This window comes from Callorhinus ursinus, unplaced genomic scaffold (genome assembly GCF_003265705.2).
Source record: "Callorhinus ursinus isolate GAN/ISIS: 27379988/994484 unplaced genomic scaffold, GSC_fseal_2.0 scaffold79, whole genome shotgun sequence".
Classification (NCBI taxonomy): domain Eukaryota; kingdom Metazoa; phylum Chordata; class Mammalia; order Carnivora; family Otariidae; genus Callorhinus; species Callorhinus ursinus.
The window spans coordinates 4,239,144-4,257,278 of record NW_027397141.1 but is presented as its reverse complement, the minus strand read 5'-3'; the positions used below and the strand labels follow the sequence as shown (position 1 = coordinate 4,257,278).

Here is an 18,135-nt window from a genome sequence, read left to right as displayed (position 1 = left end):
GGTCCCGCGAGGGGCGCGGACGCGCGGGACCCCGGCCCGCCGCACCTGGCTCGCTCCGGCGCACGGGCACGGGCGGGGTCCCGGCGGCGCGCTCGGCCCCGGGGTCCCTGCCCTCCGAGGCGCCGGCGCGCGGGGCTCACCCTGCGAGCGGGCGTCGGGCGGCGTGACGTGCGCGGCGCGGCGGCGTGACGTGGGCGGCGGGCCGGCTCCCGCAGCGCGCCTGCGCGCCTTTTCGCGCCTTCGCCTCCCTCCTCCTCCTCCTCCCGCCGGTGCGGCCCGCGCGCTCCGAGGGGGATGGGCTGCGCGGGTGCGGGTGCATGTGCGCGTGCGCGCCGGGCGGGGACGGAGGCGGAAAGTCTGGTGCCGAGAGGCTGTGGTGCGCGCGCACTTGGAGAGGGGCCGGAGGTGTGCGCACACCTGGAGAGGGGCCGGAGGTGTGCGCACACCTGGAGAGGGGCCGCAGGTGTGCATCGTGCCGGTGTGCGCGCACACTTGGAGACGGGCGGGCGGTGTGTACGTGTCGGTGTGCGTGCACACTCCGAGAGGGACCAGAGGTGTGCGCGCACCTGGAGAAGGGCCGGGAGTGTGCTTGTGCTGGTGTGCGCGCACACTCGGAGAGGGGCCAGGTGTGTGCAGAGGTGGGGAGGCAAGTGTGTGTGCACGGGTGTGCGCATGTGCACATGAGTGTATTTGTGGGTGTGTGTTTACGCGGGCGGAAGGAGGGTAGATCTTGTGCGCACAGGTGTTCATGCGGAGAGGGGGTTGAGGGTGTGCATATGCAGGCGTGCATGTCCTTGGAGGACAGGGCAGAGGTGTGTGCACACTTGTATAGAGGCCAGCTGTGTGCAGGTGTGGCTGTACAGACGCAGAGGAAGAAGGGCCGGTGTGTGCACATGTGGAGAAGAGGTGGTGAGTGTGTGTGCACATGTGGGCAAGCGTTCTTGTGGAAGAGAAAGGCAGACTGGGTTTGTGCAGTGAGCCCATGTGCAAGTATAGGTGCGCAGAGAGGACAGGGTGTGCATGCACACAGCACAGCAGGCCCTGTCCACCTGTAGGCCAGCGGTCTCCATGCCTACACCCAGCCTACACCTGATTCCCCGCATCCCAGTGGGGTGCTCAGGAGGGAAATCAGGCAGCCTGTTTGCTCGCCATCACTGGGTGGGCCTGGTGGACCCTGAGTCCTGGAGACTCCTCCTCCCTGGAGCCCACCACCTGCAGGGCCATGGCATTGACCACCTCACCTTCCACCCCCCAGACTAGAGACCCAGCAGAGGGCGGGCTGGAGTCTGAAGTTCAGGGCTCCCTGGCCTTGTGCGGTGAGGAGCAGAGCAAAGGCCTCTCTCCACGGTGAGGGCAGCTGTTACTCCATTACTCGCCGGCGCGGTTCGTGTCCACTCCTACTTCTGCTAACGCTGGACTCAGCGTTGGTTTCTTGAAGACAGCAGAAATAGGTGCCTTCTTTGTGCAGATGAGCACAGAATGGGCACTGAACGGTAATGGGGGAGAGGCAAAATCCTGCACATGCCTGCCTGCAGAATGGTCTTATTTCTCTGCTGGTGCAATTTATACCATTCTTGGCCCCTCAGCAGGTCCCTGGGGCGTCGGAACCTGCACCCTCCATGTTGTCCCTCTAGTGGTCATGTGTCCTACCTCCATTCTCCTTGCACAGTATCTCTTTATTTTTTACGGTATTTGAATATTCACCCCCAGGCAGCAGCTGGAAGCCTCACTCCCAGCCCTTGGACCCAAGTACACAGGGCAGCAAGCCTCTCTCAGTAAGAGCTGGAGGCTCAGGAAGAAACAGCATCAGAGTACAGAATCTTAAAACCTCTCCCCAGGAACTCAAGATTCCAGTAATTCTAGGGGCGCCTGGGGGGCTCAGTCAGGCACCTGCCTTCGGCTCAGGTCATGGTCCCAGGGTCCTGGGATCAAGCCCTGCATCAGGCTCCCTGCTCAGTAGGGAGCCTGTTTCTCCCTCTGCCTCTTCCTCTGCCTACTTGTGATCTGTCAAATAAATTGTAAAAATCTTAAAAAAAAAAAAAAAAAGATTCCAGTAATTCAACAACATTCACACGGGATAACTACCCCTAATATTCTAAGTAATGTCTGCACGGAAATCACTGTAGTGAAATATGCCGAATTTACAAGAGCTCCCACAGCAGGTAACAGCTCAAGAGGCTCTGGTTTTTCTTGGGAAAAGAGCAAAAAGTTGGTTGGGGTTTTTAGTTTTTGACTCTCTACAGTCATAGCAGAGAACCCTCATTTCTGTGTTAAAAGGTAGCAGAATTTCTAAAATTTTTAGTTGAAGATCCAGGTATTTTCGGCTGCTGCACTGCCTTGAAGTCTCTAGACTGGATGGAAGAAATGCGACCTTCTTGATGGGTAATGAGCCTACAAGTGCCTGCATCCACCTGACCCTCCAGTATCCACTGTACCTGCAGCATGGGTTCAGGAAGCGTGATGTTTGGGCGTTGACCTGTCCCTTCTCAGTGGCTGGCATTCAGCCCTGTGTCATCATCCATGGTACTGTTCTGTGTTTATTAGAACAAGATGATTAGATCCTTCCCAGGAAAATTCCGCATCTCCCAAAAGCTTCCTCTTTCTTTGTGAGCCTGCCCTGTTGAGTCTCAGGGGGTGATACAAATCCTTACCCCCAACCTCCCCACCCCATTAAACTGTCCTTTTTAGGAGAGAATGTGTTCTAGCCCCTTGAAAATTGAAATTCTGAGTGTTTGTTAAATATGCGATTTCCCTCCTTGATGACACGGTCCTCTCTCCAGCCTTCCTGTTTTCCACCTTCTTGGATCACAATATGGTGACATCAAGACGTGGGAAGACAGGGATGGGGGACGGGTTCATGGAAGTTATATAGAATGTTCCTAAGGTGGACAAGGGACATTTTCTCATTCTTTGCTAAAATATACAGGCATTTTTAGAAAACTTTGTTCTGCTTATTTTTGGGTATCATAAAATACCGCTAAATCAGTGTGCTTGCTCAACCTCAAGATAAATCCCCTGGCCCTCTCCAGAAAGGCCATGGCTTCTAAGCCCCATCGACCAAGAAATTCTGCAGCCCCCACCCCCTAGACACAGAGACATCCTTACTCTTCTTACATCATGACCCATTTTGACAATTTCTGGTCAAATTTCTTGGGAAGAGGGCCAGTACTGGACCATCTTGTACATTAGGCTACCAGCATTTATTCACATCTTAAAAGACTTGCATGAGCATTTGCAGGCTGAAGCCACGGTCCTTTGGAAACTACTTCTCAGATCTGACAAATTCTAGACTACGGCATCCAGTTCACTCAAGTTGATCTCACCAACCTGTTTACTGTTCAGACCTTTTTCCTTTATTTACCCTTTGCCTGCAGTGCTCTCTGGCTTCTACAATGCGAGAAATCCCCCTCGGTCTTTGTCATTTAACCCCACAGCCCTTCTGAAGGGCTCCTCCTGGGAGACCACACCACCCTGGCTAAGACGGCAACAAGATTATTTTCTGTGGAATCCTACAATGTGAGGTGGAAATACCCATGTTGTCCTTACGTCACGTCCTTCCTCCATAGAATCCAGTTACCATCATGGAAGCCTTCAGCATGGGTTTTGGGAAACTTGACGTCTCGTACAACCGAAGGCCTTTGGTCATCTCTCTGCTACCTGTCTGCTGATCTTACAGATGAGGAGAGGGGCCTTCCAGCCCCCCTGGCTACAATGAAGCTGACATGAAAAGGGAAGTCAAATGGCCTCAGATAAGTAATCTTAGCCTCTCTGATGCTCAAATTCAGTTGATAAATAGAAATAGAGTTCTTTGGTAAGAAGACAAACCACAGTTTCATATGTTTTACCTCTCCTGCATTCCTCCCCAAACTCTGAGTGCTGATACCGTACAGATGAATAAGATCGAGGATCGCTAAAATAGGACAGGCAGATTTGCAGACAATCTGGGCTCAGAAGCAACACGCAGAGGCCAGGGAAGCTGAACTGCCCCCCTCGACCTGGCTGGGGCAGGAGCACCAACATGCAAACTGTGCCTCGGAGACCAGAATGGTTTAAATTGGTCTAAAGGGAATTGCTGTTCTAGAGTCAATATCGTGTGCAGAAGCCTGGGAATGGGTGGGCTTCCTCCAATGCTCTAGCTTCTGGTGGTGGTGACACTTCCCTGGGGGGCGGGGGGAGGAGGGTGGCACTTGCCTCCTGCCAATAGTTAATGCGAGTAGATTTCTTTTTTTTTTTAATTAATTAATTTATTTGACAGAGAGAGACACAGCAAGAGCAGGAACACAAGCAGGGGGAGTGGGAGAGGGAGAAGCAGGCCTCCCGCGAAGCAGGGAGCCCGATGCGGGGCTCGATCCCAGGATCCCGGGATCATGACCTGAGCCGAAGGCAGATGCTTAATGACTGAGCCACCCAGGCGCCCTGCAACCAGATTTCTTAAACGTAAGGAGTTTCTTCTGATACCAGCTTCCAAAATGCAAGTATTTGCTACAGAGAGTTTTACTACAAGATGCTGAGGGTCCATAGGGGCAGGGAGGAGCAGGGGTCAGACCCAGGGTCCCAAGTCCAGGGTGCAGGACCAGGACAACGGAGAGGCGAGTGTGGACAGCGAGGGCAGCTGGGGCGGGAGGACTGGACACAGGGCAGTTTTGGGAAAGCGTTAATGGCAATGGCACTCCAGGCTGGACAGCAGAAAGCGAGACGTCAGTAGGCTGTGGACAGTGCATTCTTCCTCTCTACCCTCCCTAAAACCTCCCGCACAACACATACACCGATTCTTTCTCCAATCTAGGTTTGCTGTCCTATCACTAGACCACAGGTTCCTTTGGGGAAAACCGTTTAAATTCTTGGCTTCGGGGCGCCTGGGTGGCTCAGTTGGTTGGGCGACTGCCTTCGGCTCAGGTCATGGTCCCAGGGTCCTGGGACCGAGCCCCGCATCGGGCTCCCTGCTCAGAGGGGAGTCTGCTTCTGCCTCTCCCTCTGCACAACCCCCCCCCCCCCCGCTGCTCGCGCTCGCTCTCTCTTGCTCTATCTCAAATAAATAAATAAAATCTTTAAAAAATAAAAATAAATTCTTGGCTTCATGGACACTCTCACAAGCCATTGACAGGAGGTTGGAGTAGAACGACGTCTCAGTAAGGCAACTGGGTGCTACGATTAACCCTTACAATGTCATCTGACACAACAATCATAAACTCACGACTCTCCCACCAAACCCGCTCCTCCCTCCAGCACCCCGTGCAGGAAACGAACTATGTCCACCCCGTTGTTTGCACTGCAAACCTAGATAGAAGTCAGATACCTCATGTGCTCTCAGTAACTAAAACCAGTCACCAATTTGAAATATCTTGAATTCTTCTCCTTTTCCCCATCTCCTCTGCCATTCCCTGGCCCCACTATATCCTCTTCACTGAGGACTACAAAATAACTCCTCTTATTCCTTCCTCCAAATTTGTCCCACTCAGATCTCTTATCTATTCAGCAGACAGAGTGATATTTTATTTTATTTTTTTAAAGATTTTTTTAAATTTATTTGACACAGAAAGACACAGCGAGAGAGGGAACACAAGCAGGGGGAGTGGGAGAGGGAGAAGCAGGCTTCCCGCGGAGCAGGGAGCCTGATGCGGGGCTCGATCCCAGGACCCTGGGACCATGACCTGAGATGAAGGCAGACGCTTAACAGCTGAGCCACCCAGGCGCCCCAGAGTGGTATTTTAAAAATGGATGATTGTGCTCCTTCCTGCTTAAAATTTTTCAGTTTGCAACCTGCTTTTGGGTTGATAAGAGCCTAGGGGCACGGAAATGGACAGACTGCAAGTGAGGCTCCTCTTCAATGCACTGCTGGTTCACACAGGGCAGAGTCCTGGGCACCCAACCCTGGAGAAGTTTGCATAAGCGCTGGAGACAAATGTGTGTGCTGATATCGCTAGACTGAGTTAGGTCCAATCGGTCTGTAGTGTGGTGCAGGGCGCCGAGTTCTTGCTGGCCTTCTGTCTGGTGTTCTGCCCATTGCTGGAGGTGGGACGTTGAGGTCCCCTATGTTGTTGTAGAACTGCCTATGTCTCCCTTAAGCTGTCAGGGCTTGCTGCCTTTATTTAGAAGCACTGATGTCTAATGTGTATATATATGTATTTGTTTTTTAAGTTTTATTTATTTAGTAGTTTCTATGCCCCACATGGGGCTTGAATTCACATGCTCTTCGACTGAGCCAGCCCGGTGCCCCTAGTGTATATATTTGTTTTTTTTTTTTTAAGATTTTTATTTATTTATTTGAGAGAGAGAGAATGAGAGATAGAGAGCACGAGAGGGAAGAGGGTCAGAGGGAGAAGCGGACTCCCCGCTGAGCGGGGAGCCCGATGTGGGACTCGATCCCAGGACTCCAGGATCACGACCTGAGCCGAAGGCAGTCGCTCAACCAACTGAGCCACCCAGGCGCCGTATTTATAATTGTTATATCTTCTTGTGAACTCACCCTTTATCATAGTCACATTGTATTATTATTATCATTACAGAATATCCTTTGTCTCATGTAACAATTTTTTTAAAGATTTATGTATTTGAGAGAGAGAGAGTGCATGTGCGTGTGTGCAAGCCGGGGGAGGGGCGGAGGGAGAGAATCACAAGCAGACTCCCCACTGAGTGTGGAGCCCAGCGCGGGGCTTGATCCCACAACCCTGAGATCACGACCTGAGCGAAATCAAGGGTCAGGCGCTTAGCCAACTGAGCCACCCAGGCGCCCCTCTTGTAAAAATTTTCTACTAAAATCTATCTTGTCTGATATTAGCATAGCCACTTCATTCTCTTTTGGTCACTAATTGTGAGTAAAATCGTTTTCCATTCTCTCACTTTCAACCTATGGGTCCTTAGATCAAGATCAAGTCTTCTAGGCAGCAAATAGCTGGATCCTGCTTGTTATCCATTCTGCCAATCTATGGTTTTTGATCCATTTACACAAGTATACCTTATTTGCTCAATATATAGATTTATAATTATTTTATGCATTTGTCTGTTAAATCAGACAGGAAATTAAAAGTGGAGCTACAAACCAAGAATACAATAATTTGCCCATGTATTCACCCTTACCAGAGGTCTTTGTTTCTTCATATGGCCTCTGGCTATGTCTAGTGTCCTTCTGTCCCAACCTGAAGGGTTTCCCTGTAGCATCTCTTGTGGGACAGCTCTAGTGGAAACAAACTCTTTCTGCTTTTGTCTATCTGCAAATGTCTTACTTTCTCCCTTATTTTTAAAGCACAGTTTCTCCGGATACAGAATCCTTGATTGGCAGGTTGTTTGGGGTTTTTCCCCCAACATTTTAAGTATGTCATCCTACTGCCTTCTGGCATCCATGGCTTCTGATATGAAATTGGCTGTTAGTCTTACTAAGGATCCCTTGTAAGTGATGAGTCACATCTCATTGCTTTAAAGATTCTATGTCTTTGTCTTTGAGTTTGATTATAATGTGTTTCAATGTGGGTCTCTGAGTTTATCCTACTTGGAGTTCATTGGGCTTCTTGGATTTATAGTCATATCTTTCATCAAATTATACACCATGACCAAGTGGGATTTATTCCAAGGATGCAAATATTTTTCAACATAAGAGAATCAATCAATGTAACACATCACATTAATAGAACTATACACACACACACAAGTATATCTGTTAGATACGTCTATGCCAATGTTCATTGCAGCATTATTCACAATAGTCAAAAGGAGGAAACAACCTAAGTGCCCATCAGCAGGTGAGTGGATAAAAAAAATGTGGTGTAAATATGCAAAATGGAATATTATTCAACCATATAAAGGAATTAAATTCTGACACATGCTACAACATGGATGAAACTTGAAAATACTATAGTAAGTGCAATAAGTAAGACACAAAATGGCAAACAGTGTATGATTCTACTTATATGAAATGTCTAGAATAGCAACTTAAGAGAGACATAAAGTAGCTTAGTGGTTACCAGTGACCGAGGGTAGTAGAGAATGGGGAGAGGTACTATTTAATAGTCACAGAGTTTCTGTTTTGGGTGATGCAAAGTTTTGAAATAGATAGTAGTAATGGTTACACAACATTGTGAGTTTAATTAATACCACTGAATTGTACACTTAAAAATAGGCAAAAGGCAAATTTTATGATGTATATTTTACCACAATATTAGAAAATAATAATATACGAAAAACCATTGAATTGTACATTTTAAATTGGTGAATTTGATGGCACATGAATTATAGCTCAATAAAACTATTTTCTTTAAAAAAGCTATAAAGGACAATTGGGGAAGATTACATATGTTCCAAAAATTAGATAAGAGAAGACATTGTTATTTTGCTCAGTATGACAATGGTGTTGTGTTAGTGCAGGTGATTATCTTTTTTCTTAGAAGTGGCATGGTGATGAACTGAGTTCCTAAGCATCATGATGCCAATACTTTACTTTTGGATGGTTGGGGAGAAAATGTATGTGTGTCTTTCAGATGGGAGAGGAGGAGGAGGAGAGAGAAAGAGAGAGTCGGGGGAATAATGATAACAGTTGTTTAGATATGGGTGTGTATTTTACTATTTGCTCAACTTCACTGTATTTTTTAAAAGATTTTATTTATTTGAGAGAGAGAACATGAGTGGGCAGGGAGGGCAGAGGAAGGAGAGGGACAAGCAGACTCTCCACTGAGTGAGGAGCCCAATGCAGGGCTCGATCCCAGGACCCTGAGATCATGACCTGAGCTGCAGTCAGACGCTTAACTGACAGAGCCACGCGGGTGCCCCATCAAACTCGCTGTATTTTGAAACTTTCAAAATAGTTGGGATAAAAATCCCATTCTGTTTAACATTAATCAGAAGGTTCTAACCAGTGCAATAAGGCAAGAAAAAGAAATTGAGGCATAAATATTGAAAAGGAAGAACTTAAACTATCTTTAGTCCTAGATGATATGATTGCATATGTGGAATATCACAGGAATCTACTAAAACCAACCAGTAAATTTAGCAGATTCTCTAGAAATAAGACCTGTGTAATAAAATTAGTATGTTTCTATATAACAACAAACTATTGGAAAACAATTTTAAATATTGTTTAAAATAGCATGAAAAATATCAGCTTATTAGGAATTAATTTAGATGTGCAAAGATCTATAGAAAAAATATAAAACACTGCTTAAAAAATCTAAAGTAGACCAACACTTTGGAGATATATCATGTTCTTGGATTGGGAGACTCAGTATTATTAAGATGCCCATTCTTTCCAAACTAACCTATAGACAATACCATCTCAATCAAAATCTCAACATTATTTTGGAAGAAATTAGAAACCTGATTTCGGGGAAAAAATAGACTTCACTTTTATAGCAATTTTAAGTTCATAGCAAAACTGAGCAGAAAGTACAGAAAGTTCTCATATACACTCTGCCCTGCACCTACACACAAAATCTGCCCAAATTTTAAATGGGCAGAGTCACTACCCACCCCCCACTACCCAAATTCTGCACCACAGTCATACATTTGCTAAAATCAGTGAAACTGCATTGGCATGGCATAATCACCCAAAGTCCATGGTTTACACTGGGGTCCACGCTTGGTCTTGTACATTCTATAGTTTTGGCAAATGTATAATGACATGTATAGAATCACACTGATCCTGCCCTAAAAAGCTTCTGTATTCCACTTCTTCATCCTCCCTCCCCACTAAGTCTTGGCAATTATTGACCTTTTCACTGTCTCTACAGTTTTGCCTTTTCCAGAATGTCATATACTTGGAACCTTACAGTATGTAGCCTTTCAGACTGGTTTCTTTCCCTTAGCAATAAGGCTTGATAGCCTATTTATTTTTAGCACTAAATGACAGTCAATTGTCTGGATGTACCACAATCTTTTTATACATTCACCTACTGAAGGACATCTCAGTTGCTTCCAGGGTTTGGCAATTATGAACAAAGCTGCTATAAACATGTATGTGCATGTTATTGTGTGGACATGTTTTCAACTCATTTGGGTGAATATCAAAGAGCATGATTGCTGGGTCTATGGTAAGAGTATGTTTAGTTTTGTCAGTGACTGCCAAACTGTCTTCCCAAGTGCTGTATCTTGCATTCCCAGCAGCAAGGAATGAGTTCCTGTTGTCCTGCATCCTTATCAGCATGGGTGTTGTCAGTGTTAGATTTTGGTCGTTCTAACAGGTGTGTAGTGGCATCTCATTGTTGCATTAATTTGCGAGTTCCTAATGACCTATGTGGAGCATCTTTTCATTATGCTTGTTGCCATATATGTATCTATGTGGGTCTGTTTCTGGCTCTCTGTTCTGTCCCATTGATCTATGTGCCTGCCCTCCTAATACCACAGTCCTGATTACTGTAGCTTTACAGGAGGTCCTGAAGTTGGATAGTGTCAGTCCTCGAACTTGTTCTTCTCCTTCAACATTGTTTTGGCTATTCTGAGTATTTTGCCTCTATATATAAATGTTAGAATCCGTTTGCCAATATCTATACAAAAACTTGCTGGGATTTGATTGGGATTGCACTGAATCTATAGTTAAAGTTGGGAAGAACTACATCCTGACCTTATGAATGAGGCTTCTGACTCATGAACATGGAATATCTCTCCATTTATTTATAGTTCTTTGATATCTTTCATCAGAGTTTTATAGTTTTTCTCATGTAGATTCTATACATATTTTGTTACGTTTATACCTAAGTATTTCATTTTGTGGGTACTAATGTAAGTGGTATTATATTTTTTTATTTCAAACTCTACTTGTTCACTGCTGGTATATAAGTGATTGGCTTTTGTATACTAAGCTTGTATCCTGTAACTTTGTTATAATTGCTTATTAACTCCAGAGTTTCTTGGCAACTCTTTTGGATTTGCTACACAGACAATCATGTCATCTGCAAAGACAGTTTTATTTCTTTCTTACCAGTCTTTGTACATTTTCTTTTCTTTTTGTTCTTTTTTTTTGTTTTTTTTTTTTTTGCATTAGCTAGGATTTCCAGTATAATGTTGAAAAGGAGGGTTGAGAGAGAATATTCTTGCCTTGTTCTTTTTTTTTTTTAAGATTTTATTTATTTATGAGAGAGAGAGTGAGCAGGGGAGGGGCAGAGGGAGAGGGAGAAGCAGGCTCCTCGCTGACACAGGGCTCAATCCCAGGACCCCAGAATCATGACCTGAGCCAAAGGCTGACACTTCACCAATGGCCACCCAGGCGCCCCTCCTGCTTTGTTCGTGATCTTCGTGGGAAAGCACTGAGTTTCTCACCATTAACTATGATGCTAACTGTAGGTTTTTTGTAGGTGTTCATTATCAATTTGAGCAAATTCTCTTCCATTGCTAGTTTGCTGAGAGTATTTTAAAATCATGAATGAGTATTGGAGTTTGTCAAATGCTTTTTCTGTGTCTATTGATAGGATAATGTGGTTTTCTTCTTTAGCCTGTTGTAGATTTTAGTACAATTTCTTCCTTAAATGTTTGGCAGAATTCACTGTGAACCCACATGAGCTTGGTGCTTTCTGTTTTGAAAGGTTATTAATTATTGATTCAATTTCTTTAATAGATACAGGCCTATGCAGACTGTCTTTTCCTCTTGTGTGAGTTTTGGCGGATTGCGTTTGTTGTGTCAGAGTCCCAACTTATTGGTAGTGATGCTCTCAGCCAGGAATGCCTGAGGCTTTCATCTGGGCTCGTGTTACTCGTGGTGAGCCCACAGACATTCCCTACCAGGGCCAACATGGGGACTGACCCTTGTATTCTGATGGTCACAGATGCGCTTCCACAAAAACCATCAGGTAACTTTGAGGAACAAGATTTATTACTCACAATTCCTGGGGGATACATGGAACACCCAAGGGCCACCCAGTGAGATCACAAGTAAACAGAGAGCACATGAACCTGGGGCTCTGCCTTTATTAGGATCCAAGGACAGAGTGTCTAGGGTTTTTTTGGTTCTTTATTGGTTAACTTAATGCATAAGACTGGGAATTAGGGCACAGAAGGGAGATATGGGGTCATTCAAACAGTTACCTAGGTTACCCAGAGCTTTCTGAAAGAGGGACCTTCATGTTTGGGGATGACATAGTTCCTTATCTGTTTATTTTGGGGGGGGCCACTGGTAGCTGTGTCATACAGGTGGAGATACATTTATTCAAGATAGTTGTCTTTTGAAATGGATGCCTCAGGAATCAAAAACTTAATGTCAGATGAATGGATAAAGATGTTGTGTATATACACACAATGGAATATTACTCAGCCATCAAAGAGAATGAAATCTTGGGACACCTGGGTGGCTCAGTCAGTTAAGCATCTGCCTATGGCTCAGGTCATGATCCCAGGGTCCTGGGATCGAGCCCTATATTGGACTCCTTGCTCAGTGGGTAGCCTGCTTAATCCTCTGCCTGCCACTACCACATGGATGGAACTAGAGAGTATTAGGCTAAGTGAAATAAGTCAGTCAGAGAAAGACAAATACCATATGATTTCATTCGTATGTGGAATTTAAGAAAAAAAAACATAAACATAGGGGAAAGGAAGGAAAAATAAAATAAGATGAAATCAGAGAGGGAAGCAAACCATAAGAAACTCTTAACTCTAGGAAACAGACCGAGGGTTGCTGGAGGGGAGGGGGTGGGGGGATGGGGTGGCTGGGGGATGGGCATGAAGGAGGGCCCGTGATGCAATGAGCACTGGGCGTGATATAAGACCGATGAACCACTGAACTCTACCTCTGAAACTGATAATACGCTGTATGTTAATTAAATTGATTTTAAATTTTAAAAAAGAGGAAAAAAAGCTTAACGTCAGTCACTTAACACTACAGTGTCTTTTAAGTAATTAGTTCATTTCATCTGGGTTATCACATCTGTGGGTCTGTGGGCAAGGAATTGTTCATAACATGCCTTTTTTTTAAAGATTTTATTTATTTGACAGAGCACACGCAGGGGGAGCAGCAGAGGGAGGGGGAGAAGCAGACTCTCTGCTAAGGAGGGAGCCCAGTGTGGGGCTCAATCCCAGGACAGGGGGATCATGACCTGAAGGCAGACACTCAACCGGCTGAGCCACCCAGGTGCCCCCATAACATTCCTTTCTTATCCTTTTAATGTCCATGGATCTGTAGTGATGTCCCTTCTTTCATTTCTGATATCAGTAATTTGTGTCTTCTCTTTTTTTTTCTTAGCCCAGCTAGAATTTTATGATTTTATTGATATTTTCAAAGAAACAGCTTTTAGTTTCATTGATTTTCTCTATTGATGTCCTCCTGTTTTCAATTGCATTGACATCTGGTCTGGTTTTTCTTATTTACTTCTGCTCACTTTGGATGTAATTTCCTCTTCTTTTTCCAGTTTTCCAAGGTGAGAGCTTAGGTTACTGGTTTTAAATCTTTCTTCTTCTTGACTGGGGTGCTCACTGCTGTCAGTTCCCTCTAAGCACTGCTTTTGTTGCATACCACAAATGAGGTAGGTTGTGTTTTCATTTTCATTTAGTTCAAAACACTTTCAAATTTCTCTTGAGATTTCTTCCTTCATCCATGTGTTATTTAGAAATGTGTTGTTTAATCTCCATGTATTTTCAGAGTTTCCAGTGACAATCTGATTTCAAAATTTATATTTAATACCAATACCTGGTAATATCAAGACAATCTGGAAGAACAGTACTGTTGAAGGATTTGCATTACTAGATTTTGATGCCACATTAAGACAATGTGGGGTGGCACAAAATAAACAGATCAAGGAGACGGAATAGAAAAATCCCAACAGACCCACATGTTTACAGTTACTTGATTTTCAAAAAAGGCATTGATGTAATTTAACAGGGAAAGGAGAGTCTTTCCGATAAATGATGCTGAATCTACTAGATTTCCATATGGAAAAAAACTTTGCTCTGTATTCATACCAAGCTCAAAAAATAATTTCTGAAAGTTAAATTTAAATTTTCCGGAAGAAAACAGGCCCTTGGGATAGGCAAGTGTTTTTAAAATCGGACAAATGTGGCACTAACCACAAAAGAAAAAAAATGTGTAAACTGGACTTTATCAAAAGCTAAAACTGTTGCTCATCGAAAGCAAGTTTAGAAGACATCCACAGACTGGGGAACATATTCACAATAGATAAGTCTGATAAAAACTCATATCCAGAATATGCAAAGAACTACAAATCAATAAATAAAACATAAAGAACTCTGTTAAAATTGTCAAAAAACTGGAACTATGTTAACACTATTAAAGAAGAAATCTGAATGGCTAAGAAGCATGTGGAAATGTTCCCAACTTCCTTAGCAATCAGGAAAATGCAAATTAAACGATGGTAGGATACCATTTCACACCCAAAACCAAGGGGTTGATAATAAAAACTGTTGATAAAAATGTGGTACGACTGGGACTGTCATACCTTGCTGCTAGGAGTAAAATGTTAGAATCTCTTTGGAAAACTGCCTGGCATTTTCTAATGAAGTCAAGCAAACAAGTGCTCCGTGACGCAGCAACTGCATTTCCAGAGTATGCCCAAGAAAAGGAAGTGCATATGTCTACCAAAGACATCTTCTAGAGCCCTTCCAGGGGCACTGTGTGTAATGGCCCCAGCGGCACCTGCCCAATGCCCCTGCATAGAAGGAAAAGCAGTGATACGGGCACACGTGGAAGGAATGTCCATGACCACAGGCAACATTTGGGTCAACTTCCTCACTGCTTTGAGCAAAAGTTCCTGATCCAAAAGACTGCGTTTTGTGTGAGTCCATTACTACAAAGTACCAAGTAAGCAAAAAAGTAAGCCAGGTCACCTGTGGTTACTTGTGGGGGTAGAAATGAATGGAAGAGGGGCGCCTGGGTGGCTCAGTCGGTTAAGCGGTTAGCGTCTGCTTTCGGCTCAGGTCATGATCCCGGAGTCCTGGGATCAAGTCCCAAGTCAGCTCCCTGCTCAGCGGGGAGCCTGCTTCTCCCTCTCCCTCTGCCCTCCCCGCTGCTCATGTGCTCTCTCTCTTTCTCTGCTCTCTCTCTAATAAATAAATAAAATCTTTAAAAAAAAAAAAGAAAAATGGATGGAAGAGAAGATCCTTCTATGCAGGGTCTTTGGATGCTGGTAAGGGTGTACTTCTTGAGCTGGGTGTAGGTTAAATAGGCGTGTTCAGTGAAAACTCATTAAGCTGTAAACTTGTGATATTCGCACCTTTATGTAGGTGTATTATACTACAATAGAAAGCTTTTTAAAGTGCCATTTGGCAATAGATCAAAAATGTAAAATACCTAGGAATAAAGCTAATGAAAAAAATACATAAGACCTCTTCACAGAAGTCTACAAAAACTAAAGAAGAATTAAGTAAATGGAGGGATCTGCTACACTCATGGATTGACAGAGTCAGTATTGTAAATTGGCCAATATGTATACATTTGAGTTGGTTCTTAGTCTCGTTAATTATCAGGGAAATGCAAATGAAGACCACAAGCAGAAATCGGTTTATACCCATTTGATGTGCAAATCTAAAGGAGTCTGACAGTGGCAAGTACTGGAAAGGCTGTGGATCCATCGCATTCCTTATACACAGCTAGCAGGGATGTAAATTGATGCCATCACTTTTGAAAATAACTTGGCATTATTTTATTGGGTTGGGTATTCCCATACCCTACTGCCCAGCCATGCTGCTCCTAGGGTGTATCCGGGGGCACACTCAGCATCAGGGTTTACACTAACAGAAAACTGAACCACAGTTCAAGGTCTGATAGCAGGAGACCAAACAGGGATGTGTATCCCACAACAGGATAATAAGCAGCACTGACTGTGAATGAGGTAGAACGTCCCTCACGCCCACCCCACTGACGGCTGAGGAACAGCAGCCTCAAAGCGCACACTCACTCACTCACACACATATAAGAAAACAGATAGGAAGAGACCAGAGGGGATGGTAAGCACCAAATCCGGGGGGAGTAGCCACTTCTTTGGGGGAGATGTCGGTCCTCGGCCAGGTGGGGCTGCACTCGTATCGATGTTCAGCCGACAAGCGTAATGAGCCAAGCACGCACCAGCGTGGCTGTGGGGGGCCAGAGGTCCTGACTACCCAGGTCGTTCCCTCTGAGGCCCAAGGCCGGAGACATCTCAGCGTCACTTCCAACCCCACCTCTGCCCGCTTGGCCCTGCACGTCTGGCCCCTGAGGACCACTTCAGCCCTCGCTGGCCCTGTTCCCCTTTGGTAACCGGACTCCGGTCAGACCAGAGACTGGAGATCTGGGACTGCTTCCCCTTCTCACTTTATATAGTTATTTTTAGGGGTGAAATTTATAAGCACTCTTTCTTCTGTCTGGCATTTTCTGTATTTCTGTATAAATATATAAAACAAAATCTTAGTTTTAAAAACCCAGAAAACATCTCTTAGTATGAAAGCTGCAAATGGATGGTTTGCCCTACCCAAGATTAAGAAGGAAAAATAAAAGCAAAGAATGTAGCCAACATTCACAGCTCACAGGATTCTATACAGAGTTCCAGATTTCTGGCTTCTTTCAAGGACTGGGCGCTCTGGCCCCAGGGGCGGTGCATCCCTGCAGGTGGGCCCCTCAGGCCCCTCCGGGCCACCTGCTGAGGGGCCCCTGCTGGGCAGTGCAGGTGTGTCTGCGATTTCTCTCTGCCCCGGCTGCCTTCCTTCCTCGGTGGGCTCTTCTTTCTCTTTGGTGTCCTTATAGGAAAAAAGACTCCCCACAGCAGCGGAGAACCATCTAGTCTAACGACCTCCTTTGGCTGATAGACAAAGGAAATGGGCATAAAGTGGTCTGGAGCCTGTTGGGGGTGGGTGGGCGGGGGCCTGGGACCCACAGGGTGAGGGAGAGGAGGTGTGTGGGTGTCAGTGGGGGCTGCTGGCTGGAAGGGGTGAGATCTGTTGTGCTGAGGACGCAGGAAAATAGGTCCAGATGGAACCAAAGTGGGAACCAAGGAAGAAATCCAGAACAGACCCATTTCGGGGGCTGGTCCAGTTGGCGATGAGAGAGCCGCAGGGTCAGCCAGTGCTCAGCCTTTCAAGGAGACACCAAAGCAATGTTTAAGGGAAATTCTCGCTACCTGGGACCACAGAGGGCGGGCGGTGGAGGAAGGCTAGGGAGTGGAGCTGGAGGCCAGGTCAAGGTCAGGCGGGCCTGCGGGCAGGGGTGGGGCACCCTGGGACAACACCAGGCCGAGCCCAGTGTACTCTCCCTTTCTCTGATTTAAAATGGTCCCACCGCGGCAATAACACAGTGTGAGTGTTAACATGACCCACCTAACCCCCACCAAGAAGGTGAGGAAAACCCAGCCTCCCAGGCAAAAGGCTTCGGCACAACCACCTGGGGATGCGGGATCTACAGCCAGAGGACCTCAGAGGAACCCATCTGCTCCCTGTCCTTCTTTCCACGTCGCATCCGGTCGATGATGTCACTAGAGTCCCTGGACGCAGCAGGGCTGGTGGCTGGGGCTGCCCCCCCCCATCCCACCAGCCCCTGCCGACCATGGTCTCGGGGCCTCTGGCCGTGGGGAAGAAACAGGTCCCCGGGCAGCCTGAGCAGCTATCTCTGGAGAGCCGGCTACAGAACCCGACGGGGCTTCCAGCCTCCCGCGTGTGGCTGGCGATGAGATGTGTGCTGGAGAGAGCTGGGGCCCTGACCTCAACGCCACACGGACCGGAACCCTGGCCAGGGATCAGCAGATCAGCAGTCCGCTGGGGAAGAGAGGGTGCCCAGCATGGCTGACGCTCAGTGGGAAGAGGGATGCTCTCAAGTGGGCTATTTGGCAACAGCTTCCCCCCCCCCCACCTTCTATCACAAACGTCGTGGAACAAAATGAAAAACGCTTGCGCGGTACGTGACAAGAGCGGCGGTCACTAGAGTTCAGTAGAGGACTCCCGGGGGGTTTCCACAGGTGCTCTGGGCATTCAGCCATTAAGGGAGGTAAAGGGGCCTTTTTAAAGCCACAGGTACATTCTCTTATGGAGACAGGAAAAAAAAATAAATCCACAAGTACGATAATAAAATAAGATGCTTTTACTCATTTATTCTCGCCGGAATGGCTGCCGCGTCTCCTGCCCTCCTACACCCCCTCTGTGCACCCCGCAAACCCTCGGCTTCTAATCCATGTGTCATGATTTCTATGTTTAATCCCAAGAGGTTTAGTTGACGCCTCCAGGGCAGGGATCCCCCGGCAGGCCCCC

General features: G+C 46.1%; 1 protein-coding gene and 1 long non-coding RNA gene across 3 annotated transcripts in view; one reads left to right on the top strand and one right to left on the bottom strand.

Annotated features, from left to right (window-relative positions):
- TFDP1 (transcription factor Dp-1) overlaps positions 1 to 180 on the bottom strand; it is a 40,736-nt gene extending 40,556 nt beyond the window's left edge. Inside the window, exon 1 of one of the 2 annotated variants that reach the window (XM_025874557.2) lies at positions 46 to 180. The gene's annotated coding sequence lies outside the window, so the exon portion shown is untranslated. The remainder of the gene's footprint in view (positions 1 to 45) is intronic. The other variant, XM_025874558.2, reaches the window with a different exon arrangement.
- A 4,122-nt stretch (positions 181 to 4,302) lies between these two features.
- Positions 4,303 to 14,938, top strand: LOC141371587 (uncharacterized). Its single transcript, XR_012376667.1, has 4 exons — positions 4,303 to 4,437; positions 12,907 to 13,042; positions 13,320 to 13,433; positions 13,550 to 14,938. It is a non-coding gene; the product is annotated as an uncharacterized lncRNA (long non-coding RNA).
- Positions 14,939 to 18,135: the final 3,197 nt, after the last annotated feature.